The sequence below is a fragment of the Peromyscus maniculatus genome, chromosome 6 (assembly GCF_049852395.1).
Source record: "Peromyscus maniculatus bairdii isolate BWxNUB_F1_BW_parent chromosome 6, HU_Pman_BW_mat_3.1, whole genome shotgun sequence".
Classification (NCBI taxonomy): Eukaryota; Metazoa; Chordata; class Mammalia; order Rodentia; family Cricetidae; genus Peromyscus; species Peromyscus maniculatus.
In genome coordinates, this window is record NC_134857.1 from 76,317,988 (window position 1) to 76,333,137 (window position 15,150).

At 42.4% G+C, this 15,150-nt stretch overlaps 1 long non-coding RNA gene across 2 annotated transcripts; it reads right to left on the reverse strand.

Annotated features, from left to right (window-relative positions):
* Positions 1 to 230: 230 nt before the first annotated feature.
* On the reverse strand, positions 231 to 7,960 carry LOC121830240 (uncharacterized). Of its 2 annotated transcripts, none has more exons than XR_013052227.1 (2): positions 7,173 to 7,960; positions 231 to 3,109 (listed from the first exon to the last, which is right to left on the reverse strand). It is a non-coding gene; the product is annotated as an uncharacterized LOC121830240 (long non-coding RNA). The 2 variants fall into 2 exon arrangements; XR_006073348.2 differs by having other exon boundaries at positions 7,086 to 7,960.
* Positions 7,961 to 15,150: the final 7,190 nt, after the last annotated feature.

Genomic DNA, 15,150 nt, shown 5'->3' on the forward strand with positions numbered 1-15,150 from the left:
CCTTCTTTAACGACCATATATTTTAGGAACTAAAATGCTTCCATTAAATTTGGGCTGGGGAGATAGACGGCTTTGTGGTTACAGCACTTGCCAGGCAAGCCTGAAGCCCAGAGTTTGAATCCCTGCCGCAGACCACCCAGAGGGAGACCACCACTGCGGGAGAACCAGGGAGAAGGCTCGAGGAGAAGTCAGGAATCAGCGAGGAAAATGACAGACAGACACACAATGTGTTGATGTGCTGCTGCAGATTTACTTCTGCAAAATCAGTGCTTATATTCTTTTACAATCAAGGAACTTGGCAGGGGGTTACATCAGACTTTTAACTTTTACAATTACTTCAGAATCAGCAAAAAACAATAACAAAGTATATCAGTATCTATTTCTGTGTAATGCAAGAGACAATAACAAAGTACATCAGTATCTATTTCTGTGTATCACTTCCGCAGCTTGGAGTTCATTGCAGTTGTTGCTTAAGGGCATGATCTCAGAAATTTGTGAAATCTGTCTCACGCCAAAGACCACATCTGTGGGAACCAGATTTTTACCAGCCAAGGTTTAACTCACCCTCTATATACTTTTGTATAATATCATGTATTTCTTCCTCACTCCTATATATCCACTTATCCTTCCAGTTGTCATATACCCTTCTATACCAATACCTTAGGACTGGCTTCATATTTTCTATGATCTGCTGTCTTTCTTCTTTACTATAAAGGCACCAAGGCTTTCTAGTCCTGGCTAGCCTTTCCATAAAAGGCAAATCACTCCAAAGTTGTTCTTTCCTTCATGATTCACTCATCTATTCCCAACTTCATCATAGCCTCCCGTATATGGGAGCAGCTCTAGGTAATTTCCACTCTCAGGGGTCCACCTAGGGGCTGTCCACCAACGCCCCCCCCCCCACAGAAAAGACATACAGAGAAAAAGCATGATTAGTGCCAACAAGGACTGTCGCCAAGGTCATCTTGTCCTCCAGGGCCTCCTGGAATCCTCAGGCTGCATGGCGACTGCTGATTGCGGGGGAACTGCCTGAGGCCCCGCTCCAGGAAGCTTCAACCTCAACCCTTCAGCTGCTGGACCCCAGCGCAGCGGCATGCTTTGCTACAGCTACACAGGTGTCACAGCTGTGGGCGTAGCAGTTTTTCCTTTTTTGTTTTTAAAATGAAGCTCAAACACGTCTTGTTGTACTGTTTTTACAGAAGTATAGAGACATTTAATGAGACAAGGGAAAAGAAAGATGACAAGCACCACCAGTAAAATAAGCACTCCAATGACTATAAAATATTGTAGCCAATCCATCGGATTTAAATCTTTGATTTCCTTTTTTATTTTTGAAGCTAGGTCTTGTAAACCTCCTATCTGTAAATGGGTCTGACTCATAGCTGAGATGTCTTTCTGAAGTGTATCTAAATCATGAGTAATATCTGTATCTTGTCAGACACCTTGCAGGTGGGCCTTGACCTTTTCCCAAGGCTGAGAAGTATTATAAGGTAATGGAATAACATAGATGGATTTAAAATTACCATGGCAGCGAGCAAACATTGTGGCCTTAAGGTTAGAAATATCTTGTCCTAAGGCCAAAACCATTTTTTCTAAAACATTAATTTTTGACTCTAATTTTTTATCTATAGCCTCCTGCTCGAGCAGAGCCATAGTAATATTTTTATTAAGAGTATTCACATAATGAGCAGTATGAATTTCTTGAACTAGAGCTGTAGTTGCAACAGCAAAAGTAGTAATTATAGAAATTAATGCAGTAATGCCCAAAAATAATGCAGCAACAAACCGTTTTGGCCGAATCAAATCTCTCAAAGTATTTAATACTTGTAAGGCTGAATTATCATACCAAGGCTCAGGGCCTAGTTCCACAGGCAACATGACAAAAGGAGGTCGCCGAACTATAATCACAGTTTCCAAATCTTTCGGCTCCGAGGAAGTGATACAATTTGTTAATTTACAAGAACTACAAATTATCTGAAATGAATTATCACCTCGTGAAATATTAACAAAGGAAGATTGTGCCAAGAGTAAAGCATTAGGGTAGGATACGCAGGCTCGAAGACCAATGGCCTCTGGTTGAGTATGGTTAGGCTTTTTCTCTAGCATCATGCTGGCAGCTGTAACAAGCCTAAATAAATCAGAATGTTTTTTAGTGATGTTGCCTTGTTTTGTAAACCATGTAGGTTTGACAAGGCCTGGAGAGAACCATCTCCTAAGGGGCTCTCCATGTCCCTTAAAGACATACTCATGAAATTTCTCTTTATGAGTATTCAAGTAATTTTTATAAGTCTCTCCTTTGTCATTAGAATTAGAGTAGTCCCAAACTTGAAGCACATCCAACGACCCCCGTGGTTCATACCACGCAGCAGCATTAGGAAAGCCACAAGTCAACCAAGCTGGAAACTTGGACAAGGAAGAATCCCAAAATTGATCCTTGTCTCTATATTTTTGAATGCAAGGAGTTATAGGAATAGTATTAACTTGAGTAAAATTATCTCTATACAGTCTGTCTCCTAAAGTTTGTATCCGTAGCTCTCAAACCCATCGCCTACCAGCACTCGCTTTGTCTGGACCGTCAGTCAGGAAGGTTCTGTAAGATGTCGGAAAGCAGCCGTAAGGCACTTTCCCTTGTAGTGTTAGGCAGATTGGTAGTGAATCTGCTCTGCCCTCAAAATTTATTAAAGAGGAGGAGCTGTTTCGGGCGTCAGAATCTTGAGCTCCACCCAACCTGACTGAATCATTTGTTAACACTTTGATGGGTTCCCGATCAAGCCATCCTACTGGCTGAATAATCGGGGGATTAGGAACATATGCCCAATAGGAAACTCCCTGAGCTACCGGTAGCGGGGCAGAGATCAAAGACAAAAAGGCAATGAAATAAAATGAAGCGGTGAGGGGTTTTCCCTGTTCAATTAAGAGCTTTTTTGTATTCTGAGTCAGAAGCCGAATCTGTGACCAAATCACTTTTGGTTTCTCGCTGCCGAGTTTTATCTTTTTCATTTCCGTCACCAGCTTTTTCTGTTGCTTCCTCCAGCGGCGCTTGCGCCTTCTTTTCTCCCTTTGCACGTCGGATAAGGCGATCCGGGATCCAGATGGGGGAATCGGCATCCTGTGGAAAAATACAAGCATACCCTCGTCCCGCGGTTATGAGGACATCCGGTCCCTTCCATGTGTCAGACAATAAATCCTTCCAGTACACCAATGGTAAAGGCGTACTGTGGAACTCACGATCCCAATGAATTAGGGCTGCAGTGAGTCCTTTGTCATTAGTATTAAGATGATTAAGCACAAATAGGGCATGTGACAAAATGTGATGAGGAGTAAAGTACCCATTTGAGGCTTGCAACCTTTCTATTTGTAACTTCAGATTTTGATGAGTCCTTTTAATGATAGCTTGTCCCTGTGGGCTATAGGGTATTCCTGTAATATGAGCAATTCCCCACTGGTTGTAAAATTGTTTAAATGTTTTTGAAGTATATGTAGGCCCATTATCTGTTTTTATTTGTGATGGAAGGCCCATAATCTGAAAACATTGTATGAGATGTTGAACTACATCTTTGACTGCTTTTCCAGTCCTGGCTGAGGCAAAAGTGAAGTGAGAATAGGTGTCCATTGTAACATGGACATATCCCATCCTACCAAAGGAGGAGATATGAGTCACATCCATTTGTCAAATGACATTTGGTTTTAAACCTCTAGGGTTTACACCCATTTTTTGTGGGTGGTGTATAGGAGGGCAATGTGTACATTCCCTCACTATTTGTCTTGTTTGTTCTCTTGTTATAGAGAACATTTTCCTCAAAGCAGATGCATTCTGATGATGTATTGTATGACTCTGTTGAGCTTTTTGTATAGTAAAGGCTCCTAAAGAATTCTGTGTTAGTAGATCTGCCATAGCATTTCCTTGAGCCAGTGAGCCAGGTAATTTGCTATGTGTCCATAAAATTTTTGTGTACATAAAATTTTTGTGTACATATGTGTACATAAAATTTTTGTGATCTATTGTGTACCAAATTTTGCAATTTTTGTAAAAATGGTAAAATAGGGGACTTCCCTGATAAAAGAGCAGTTTTTAATGCTGGAAACAAATTAGCTACATATTTTGAATCTGTAAAAAGGTTAAGCTCTTGAGGAAACTTCTCAAAAGCTAAAATAGCAGCTCTAATTTCTGCTTGCTGTGCAGAAGTCTTCTCTCCTTCCTCTACCCACAGCCCATGTGTCTGGGTAAAAACTGCAGCTCTTCCTGTGGAAGAGCCGTCTGTAAAAATATTTACAGCATGATCTAGGGGGCTGTGAGAGAACCAGACAGGAAATATCAGTTCCACATGCCTTGCAAATTTTATTATGGGATGTCTAGGGTAATGATATAATATTTGGCCTGTATAATTTTGTAATGTCAATATCCAATCTTCATTAAATTGATATAAATTTTTTAATTGTGTCTTATTATAAGGAATGATAATAATATGAGGCTCTCTGCCAAATAATTCCCTAGATCGATTGCAGCCTTTGCAAATTAACAGGGAACACAAATATGGATAATCAGCTAACATTTTTGTTTGAGTGTGTGGTAAATGTAACCATTCCAACACCCCGTCCTGCCAAAGGCAGGCAGTAGGTGTATAGGAAGTTGCAAAAATTAGTAAAGACCAAGGTTTTTTATAATTTATCTGTTTGACTTTAGCTTCAGTTAAGGCTTGTTTTACTAATTGGAAAGCCTCAATAGCTTCCTTTGTCAATTCCCGTTTAGATGTTGGATCTGAATCACCATGAAGAATGGGGTATAAAGGGCTTAGCATTCCTGTAGTAATTTTTAAGTAAGGTCTAAGCCAATTAATATCATCTAATAGTTTTTGAAAATCATTTAAAGTCTTTAATTGATTTCTTCTAATGGAAACCTTTTGAGAAGTAATATAACCTTCTTTAATAATTTGACCCAAATAATTCAAAGGCCTATCTCTTTGCATCTTATCAGGGGCTATTACTAGACCATATATAGTCAGTGTCTCTATAGTTTCTTCTAATATTTTTTTTTCCAGCTGGGTTTTATCTTTATGAGCCAAAAGTATGTCATCCATATAATGAATAAGATACAAATCACGATGTTCCTGTCTTATTTTTTGTAAGGCCAGATCCACAAATTTTTGACATAGTGTGGGTGAATTTTTCATTCCTTGTGGTAAAGTAATCCATTGATACCTCCTAAAAGGTTGTTTAAAATTCTCTGAGGGAACACTAAAGGCAAAATATTTACTATCTGAGGGGTTAAGTTTAATGGTAAAAAAGCAATCCTGTAAATCTATGACAATTATATGCCATCCTGTGGCACAGCCACAGGTGAGGGCAGACCAGGCTGTAAAGGTCCCATGTCTTTCATGACTGCATTAATTGCTCTAAGATCCTGCAACAGTCTCCATTTTCCTGATTTCTTTTTAATAACAAAGACAGGAGTGTTCCATGGACTATTGGACTCTATTGTGTGTCCTTTTTGTAATTGTTCCTGCACCAGCTGTTCTAGAGCCTGTATTTTTTCTGTTGTTAGGGGCCACTGACTCACCCGTACGGGCTCCTGAGTAAGCCACTCTATTTTATCTGCATATAGATGTTCTGCAGTGGCCCCTATGAAAAATTTTGATGACTAATTTGGTCTGAGGTTACTAACTTTATATCCATGGAATCTAACACATCTCTTCCCCACAGTGTAAAGGGAAGAGAAGGAAGCACATAAGGTTGAATCAATCCCTCCCTGCCTTTACTCTTCCATTTTAATAATGCAGTGCTCTGCATAACTCCTGAAGCAGAGCCAAGCCCTAACAAAGAGGAACCTGTCTTATGGACGGGCCAGCTATTGGGCCAATCTGAGGCAGCTATACAGGTCCTGTCCGCACCTGTATCCATCAGACCCCGAAACTTCCGTCCATTGATCATAATACATTTAAAGGGTCTCTCCCCGAGATCCTGTATCATGAATGCACCTTCAGTGGATCCAAACTGCCCTTGCCCTCGAGCACCTTTAATAACAGGATTGGGTAACTTAACAAAAGGTAAGAGAATCAATTGAGCTAGCCTCTGTCCTTTATGAATTTGAATAGTTTCAGCTAATGGCTTCACCATAACCTTGATTGTATTTTCTGTATCTGCATCAATAACTCCAGGAAGGACCTCAAAGTTCTTTTGATAATTGGAACTTCGTCCAATGATTAGCCCTACAGTTTGTGGCAACAAAGTACCCTTCACATTAGTGGGGACCAATGTCACTCCATCCCATTTGGATAATATCATATCCTTAGTGTTAGCAAGGTCCAAGCCGGCACTCTCTGGGGTTGCTCTAGGCAAATCATGAATAGTAAATTCTGGAGCATCAGGGTTTAACCCTGAGGGAGGTGCCCTTTGCTTGGCCTCCTCTCCCTTGGGTGCGGGGTTAGGAGAACACCCCTGACTTAGTTTTTTGTCTCTTTTTGATCATCATCGGAACCTCCCCTACCTAGGGTAGTTCCATCCTTATGAAATTTTGATTTGCATTCATTTCTCCAATGTTTACTTTTCTTACAGCGAGGGCATAGGCCAGGAACCCCCTTTTTGGGTCCTGCTCTGTTTCCCTGCCTGCAATCTTTTTGCATATGTCCTTCTTTTCCACATTGGAAACAAGTAGGAGATTGGGTGGCCTTCTTGCCATTCCCATATGTCTGTTTTACATAGGCGCTAAATTTCTGTCCTTTCATTGCTGCGGCGTAGGCCATTCCTTGAACTATAACCGGTGAGGCATCTTGACATGCTTTAATATAATCTTGCAGGGTTCCTGTTTTTCTGATTGGCCTAATCAGATCCTGACAGAGAGCATTGGCATTTTCCCATGCTAACTGCTTTAAAAGAATGTCCGTTCCCTCAGAGGGAGGGAGCATTCTAGAAACAGCTTCCTCAAGTCTAGCTATATACTCTGGGTAAGGTTCCTCAGTACCTTGCCTAATGCTAGCCAATGAAACTGATGTCCAGAACCCTGCTTTGGTTAACATGCGTTGTATCATAGTAACCAACATTTTTTCATTCTTAGTCAATGCGTGCCCCATGATTCCTTGATTACTTACACTTAACCGGTGATCCTTTACCGGCGGGACTGCAGCTCCCTGGTAAGAACCGTACCTGACTTCTGAGGAAAAGAGAGAAAAGATTACCTGTTCTTCATGTCCCTGTTCAGGCGCCACCTGCCGCAGACCACCCAGAGGGAGACCACCACTGCGGGAGAACCAGGGAGAAGGCTCGAGGAAAAGTCAGGAATCAGCGAGGAAATGACAGACAGACACACAATGTGTTGATGTGCTGCTGCAGATTTACTTCTGCAAAATCAGTGCTTATATTCTTTTACAATCAAGGAACTTGTCAGGGGGTTACATCAGACTTTTAACTTTTATAATTACTTCAGAATCAGCAAAAAACAATAACAAAGTATATCAGTATCTATTTCTGTGTAATGCAAGAGACAATAACAAAGTACATCAGTATCTATTTCTGTGTATCACTTCTGCAGCTTGGAATTCATTGCGGTTGTTGCTTAAGGGCATGATCTCAGAAATTTGTGAAATCTGTCTCGCGCCAAAGACCACATCTGTGGGAACCAGATTTTTACCAGCCAAGGTTTAACTCACCCTCTATATACTTTTGTATAATATCATTTATTTCTTCCTCACTCCTATATATCCACTTATCCTTCCAGTTGTCATATACCCTTCTATACCAATACCTTAGGGCTGGCTTCATATTTTCTATGATCTGCTGTCTTTCTTCTTTACTATAAAGGCACCAAGGCTTTCTAGTCCTGGCTAGCCTTTCCATAAAAGGCAAATCACTCCAAAGTTGTTTCTTTCCTTCATGATTCACTCATCTATTCCCAACTTCATCATAGCCTCCCGTATATGGGAGCAGTTCTAGGTAATTTCCACTCTCAGGGGTCCACCTAGGGGCTGTCCACCACCACCACCACCACCACCACCACCACCACCACCACCACCACCACCCCCGACACAGAAAAGACATACAGAGAGAAAGCATGATTAGTGCCAACAAGGACTGTCGCCAAGGCCATCTTGTCCTCCAGGGCCTCCTGGAATCCTCAGGCTGCATGGCGACTGCTGATTGTGGGGGAACCGCTTGAGGCCTTGCTCCAGGAAGCTCCAACCTTAACCCTTCAGCTGCTGGACCCCAGCGCAGCGGCATGATTTGCTACAGCTACACAGGTGTAACAGCTGTGGGCGTAGCAAATCCCCAGACACCTAAGTAAATTATGATGGGTGTGGCTGCCTTTAATTCCAGCCCCAGAAGACACAGACCTGCATGCCTCAAAGGAAGCCACCTAGCAAGCCTGGCTGTGCTGGCAAGCACTGCGTTTGGTTGGGAGACTGACGGAATGGGTAAGGTGGAAGAGTAATAGACCAACCTCTGGCCTGAACTCACATGCATGCACACACACAGCACAGGCAGCCACAGACATGTACAAAAACGTGCATCCATACACCAGCCTACACATGAAAACTGGAAAAAGAAGAAAGAATTAGACATAATTATGAGAATTACAATTATGTTTGATAAGCATTGTATATGCCGTTATTTTTTTTTTAACAGTGCTGAGAATTGGACCACATTTGGTGTTCTGGCACTGAATTATACCTCAGTCCTATAGTAGTTTTGAACCAGGTGAAATTGGCGGCTTTGGCGTGTTTACTAATGTTAGAAGAGCTTTAGCGGAAGAGTCACATGAAGCAGACATGACATTCAACTATCATTCATGTTAATAAAAAGTCCCCACCAGAAACCACTGATGTCTCGATCCTCAGTCATTCCTACCACTGTATCTATCTGTCTTTTCCGGTTTGGGTGTCTTCAAAACGAGAGCGACTTTATAAACAAGTCTTCTCATGTGCTTTTGTAGCAGCCTTTAGAGTACGTGGTGCTGATTCTTTTCTAGGTTGTTTCAGTTATAGACGACCACGTCGTCTCTTCTGATTCCACCTTTGGTCGTCATGAGCACTTCATCACACCATCTGTGTAAGGTTCCTCTGCACCCCCGGAGTCTCCTAAGCTGCTCAATGATTAACTTCGTTTTACTGTTTGCTATAACACACATAACACACTGTGCCCTGTTTTCTTTGGCGGGAAACAGGAAGTTCACACAAATCTCTCCTCCAGATTTTCACTTTCTGGTGGTTCGGGGCAGGCGCGGACACAGAGGCACTACACAAAGACCTTCATCGCGCACTGTACACAGGAGGGTTGCTGGATCACAAAGCTTGATGTTCCTGCTCTTCTCTGTCCCTCCAACAACATCTTGGATTCTCATTCAAACATCTTCAAAATCATAGCAACAGGACAGTAGGGCATTGTAGGCAGACGGGGTACAGGTTCCAAGAGGGGACATAAGAGGTTGGCCACAGATTCTTCCCACAAAGTATTTCAAATATGTCCCAGACAGAGCGCACAGTGGCCTTGGGACTGATAACTTGTCTCTTTGAAATGACTAAGGTAACGTCGTCTTATTCTGACTCCATTTTGTGTTTGCGTAGGCAGTTCTCAGCTGTTTCCTACCTCTCCACAGCAGCCACATCTGCCTTGGGATCCCACCAAGCAAGAATGAAAACCAGCATCCAAATTAAAGCAATTAAGCAGGCTTTATTTACCATGCCTAGGACAGACCCTCCGAAGGGAGATTTGAGAATACAGTATGAGTTAACTTTTCAGGCCTCCTTTTATAGGAAAAAGTGTAAGCTGGGGGTTTTGTAGATTCTATTTATTGTATTTTGGCTTTTTTATTTTCTTATTTGCAAGTCCGTCTTTATTACATAGTGAATTTCTATGAAATTGGGGGTCCAGCCGGGCGGTGGTGGCGCACGCCTTTAATCCCAGCACCCGGGAGGCAGAGCCAGGTGGATCTCTGTGAGTTCGAGGCCAGCCTGGGCTACCAAGTGAGTTCCAGGAGAGGCGCAAAGCTACACAGAGAAACCCTGTCTCGAAAAACCAAAAAAAAAAGAAAAAGAAAAAAAAAGAAATTGGGGGTCCATTAAATATCATTTGCCTTAGCTCCACAATTTCTTAAAATGCAAAATGTGGACTTTGTGGTAAACTGTGTTATTAAGTATGTCGTGGTGTGTCTACATTTGTCCAACTCCAGTTTCCCTTTTGGTGTTTTGATCATTTTCTCACATACAGTCCCACTGCTCCTGCGAAGCTATTTCTAAACATGCAATTAGCGTACAAAGCAATAGGCGTCATCATGTTTTCACACATGCTCTCTTTCCCTCAGTGCCTCCCGCATCCCCTTTCCTCCTCCTGCTGGACCCCTCCCTCCCTCCACTCCCCCCCACTCCCCGCTTCCCTTCCTAACTACGTGCATTCTATCCCTCTCTTCATTCCCTGGCCCTAACTAAACCCCTCCTTAAGACCCCTATAATCCTCTTTCTAGTTCCATGCCCTGTTTTTATAAATTTTGCTTTCATATTCATTGGCTGTCCCTGCTTCTCTCTATGGTTCTGTCCCACCCCTTTGTTATGTTTGGTTTGTGATAGCATCTTGCTACGTAACCCAGGCTGCCTCAAACTCAGAATCATCCCATCCCCTTCAGTGATTGGATGAAAAGGTACACAACCCCATAACCCACCTGTTCTTTGTCTAATTACTTCAGTCCCTTACTTACGGGGTTCATTTTAACCATTTCTAATATAATAATGAGTTTCCTTTTTTATCGAAACTACTATTTTAGCTTTAACTGTAAGTTACATTTATGATCTCTATCTCTTTTGTTGTTGTTTTGTGGGGGGTGTGTGTGTGTGTGTTTTCCAAGCAGGGTTTCTCTGTAGTCCTGGCTGTCCTGGAACTCGCTCTGTAGACCAGTCTAAACTCAAACTCAGAGATCCACCTGCCTCTGCCTCCCAGAGTGCTGGGATTAAAGGCGTGCGCCGCCGCCGCCGCCGCCGCCGCCGCCGCCGCCGCCGCCGCCGCCGCCGCCGCGGCCACCACCACCACCACCACCACCCCACTACTTATGATCCCTTCCTTATCAGGTTTTTTGGTTTTTGTTTTATAAACACTTAAAACTTCCTTACCCTTTTTGTTGTTTTTTCTATTTTCATTTTCTGTTGGAACCCACAGAGGTTTCCTAGTGAGATCTGAGCTTGCTGGGCTGCATAAGAGGATGACTAGACCACAGGCCTGGGTACCAGGTGTTCAGAAGGGTCTACACTTGACTGTATCTAGCAAGGGGGGAGGTCTTTCCTCTTGCCCCTTGGCATGTTATAGAAAGCCCTTTTGAATAAAGTTCTGTGTTGCTGGAGAGCTTCTCTCCAGGTTCCCCAAGCCCCGCAGTCCCACAATCCACTTATAAAATAATCACTCAGACGCTTATATCACTTATAAACTGTATGGCCGTGGCAGGCTTCTTGCTAACTGTTCTTTTATCTTAAATTAACCCATTTTTATAAATCTATACCTTGCCACGTGGCTGGTGGCCTACCAGCGTCTTCACATGCTGCTTGTCCTGGCAGTGGCTGCAGTGTCTCTCCTCAGCCTTCCGCTTCCCAGAATTCTCCTCTCTCCTTGTCCCACCTACTTCCTGCCTGGCAACTGGCCATCAGTGTTTTATTTACATAGAGTAATATCCACAGCACTTCCCCTTTTCTTCTTTTTTTAAAAAGGAAGGTTTTAACTTTAACATAGTAAAATTACATATAACAAAACAATTATCAAGCAAGAATTACAGTTACAATATTAAAGAAGATGTCCTATCTATCTTATATTTGTGAGTTTAAGGTTTTATATCTAACTTATCTTTTATCATAACTGAGGAAATTATAACTATCTAGTCTTTAACCACATCAAAGACCTGAGAAGGAAGATAATGGTACCTGAGAAATGGTAGATGGATGCAAGCAACTTCGGGAATCTTGCAAGAGTAGACCAAGACAGCTGGCAGCCTGGACAGTCACCTAATGTTTCTCAGCATTGTTGGTGCATTCAAATTGGCTACAGGCCTAGAGTATCTGACAGACCATTTTCAGAAGCAGGATTTCTGAAAGACCATCTTACCCTGTCTTGGCAGAGTACAGTGGTCGCTTTCCTTGTGTCCCGCTTGTCCAGAAAGGACAGCATTGCATTTGTACTGTCAGCCATCAATGCAAGGGCAGTTCTTTGCCCCGTAGGCCATTTTGTGCCAAAAAGACAAACTTCCAAATGGAAATGTCTTAGAAGCCCAACATTCTCTCGGGATCAATTGGTGCAGCCAGGAGCAATTGTGCCTCACGTCAACAGAATTCTAAGTTATTTAAATGCCATATTCTCTAGGTCTATGAAGTGTTTGAAGATTACCTGTCCATCTGACCTATGTATCTGTAAATCTGGATAACCTAACTAACGTAACTATAGAGATGACAGGCATAGGCGACCATAAATCTATAAATCTTATCTATCGAAATAACCTAAGGACTAAGGCTTCACGTAAATAAGGTAAACAGTCTATAAGCAAATGTATGGTGAAGAACGATGACTTCAAAATTGTGACAATACACAAGATATTTATAACAGAGGTAGGAATATATAGTGCGATATGCCATATGACAATAATCTTAAATATATATCAATATACCAAATATCCTAACAGAAGTAGAACATATATAAAGTATGACAGATATAAATTTACATTTGTATCAATATAAAAATGTTTCAAATAAGAGTAGAAATATATGTACATTATAACAAATATAGTTCTGTATTTGTATCAATATACAAATTATCTTAAACAGGAGTATAAAAATAGTTTACATTTGTATCAACATATAAGAATCTATAACAGTACAAATTACAGTGCAAATTGTCTAAGGTTGCTATTTTACCAAGTTTGTTTACTAGTATATACAATGATTTACCATCATATCTTATACCTATCCATTCCATTTCTTCCGCCCCCCCCCCCTTTTTTTCGATTCCCGGTCAGGGAACCAGCCCGGCTAGCTCAGTCGGTAGAGCATGAGACTCTTAATCTCAGGGTCGTGGGTTCGTGCCCCACGTTGGGAGCTACAAATGGCGCCCAACGAGAGGGCAAGAGTTTCCACCTAAAACCTGAGAAAAGATTCTAAAACGGAGCTAAAAACAGCTTCCTAATTGTGTCTCTCAAATGACCAGCAGCATGTGAAGATGCCGGGAAGCCACCAGCCACGTGGCAAGGTATAGATTTATAGAAATGGGTTAATTTAAGATAAAAGAACAGTTAGCAAGAAGCCTGCCACGGCCATACAGTTTGTAAGCAATATAAGTCTCTGTGTTTACTTGGTTGGGTCTGAGTGGCTGTGGGACTGGCGGGTGACAAAGATTTGTCCTGACTGTGGGCAAAGCAGGAAAACTCTAGCTACAGTTCTGGGCTGGTGGGCTTTGACCCAGGCCCTCCCCAGGTTATCTTGTGTTTCTGTCTTTCCTCTCATCATCTAGGTATCTCTTTCTATCTAAATAGTTCTCACTTCTCTCTCCTCAAGAGTTCCTTGGTCATAAATGTGGGGGTGGGTCTCCCACAATTTTCTTCTTCTCAGTAGGTAGAATGTTATACACCATTCTATGGTGATTTTGCCAAAAGTGCACATGGATGTTTTATATGAGAATGGTGATAACCAGTGAGCTACAGAGAAGATGGAAAGGCCTCCCCTTCCCCTGTCTGAGTCTAGACCCTCAGGAGCCTGTTTAGATGCCCCCTATACCCTGGACCCCCTTGATTGAGACTTCAGTTGGGAACAGCTATGGGAACTGGAAAGACAGTTCAAGCTGGAGCCATACCCAGACCTTGAGGCTCGAAGGGTCCTGGCCACCAGACTCAACCTGAAGGAGGAACAAGTTGAGACTTGGTTCATCCAGCGTTCCTTGGAGCAGGAGATGTGCCCTCGAATTGCTAGGCTACAGCAGTCTGTCCGTCCTTCACTGAAGTTCATGGCATGGAGTCCTAATGTAGATTTTTGTAGTTGGGGGCAGTGTCATGTAGTCCAAGCTGGCTTCAAACTCCTTTTGTAGCCGAGGCTGGCCTTGAAGGTCTGCTCTTCCTGTCTCCAACTTCTGAGTCCTGGGACTATAGGTGTGCACCACCATGCCCTGCTCAGAACGTTTGCTTGATCTTTTATTTTAATTATGCATATGTGTGTGGGGTTTTGTGGATGTGAAGTTGGTACCCACAAAGGCCAAAGGGGTGCATCAAATCCCCCAGAGTTGTGAGTCCCCTGACGTGGGTGCTGGGAGCTGATCTCAGAGCCTCCACGGAGCACTCACCTCAGCGGCCAGGATTGCTTTTTGTTGTTATTGTTAGGGGGTTTGTTGTCGTTTGGTTTTACTAGAGGCTTATTTTATCATCCTTTCCTTCAAACTATCCCGACTACGGCAGACCTGTCTGTGAAGATGCTATCAAGTGTGTGTGTGTGTGTGTGTGTGTGTGTGTGTGTGTGTGTGTGTGATGTATGTGTTGTGTGATATTTTGTTTGTGCTCTGACAAATAAAGCTTGTCTGGAGATCAGAGGGCAGAGCTAGTCACTAGTTAACCATAGAGGCTAGGTGGTGGTGGCTCGCAACTTTAATCCCAGCACTTGGGAGGCGCATGCCTTTAAAACCAGCACAGTCGAGAGGTGGAGACAGAAATATAAGAGGAGTGGAGACGTGATCTTGCCCCCCCCCTTTCTGTCTCAGGATTCATAGAGGTAAGAAGTCTCTAGTGGCTGCTGCTCTCCTTCTCTGATCTTTCAGGTTATGACCCCAATATTTGACTCTTGGTTTTTATTGCTAAGACTAATTAGGATCATGCTTCATGTGTGTTTGTGCATATTCAGCTTGGTTATTAACTGTTCAACATTGGAGATATATATATATATATATATATTTCATATATATATATATATATATATATATATATATATATATATATGAGAAATAACCTGTTTTAAGACAACATAACCCCAAACTTCTAAGACCTTTTCTGTTGGCAGTGCAATTCTGTCCTTCATAATATAGTCTCAGGATTTAATGAATGAATAAAGTTGATGATATTCTCCGGATAGCAACCTCCGGGGGAGCGGGGTAAATTGGAGCAGCAGTGAGGAAACTTCACTGTGAATGAAATCAGCTGTTTGCGGAGCATTTTAC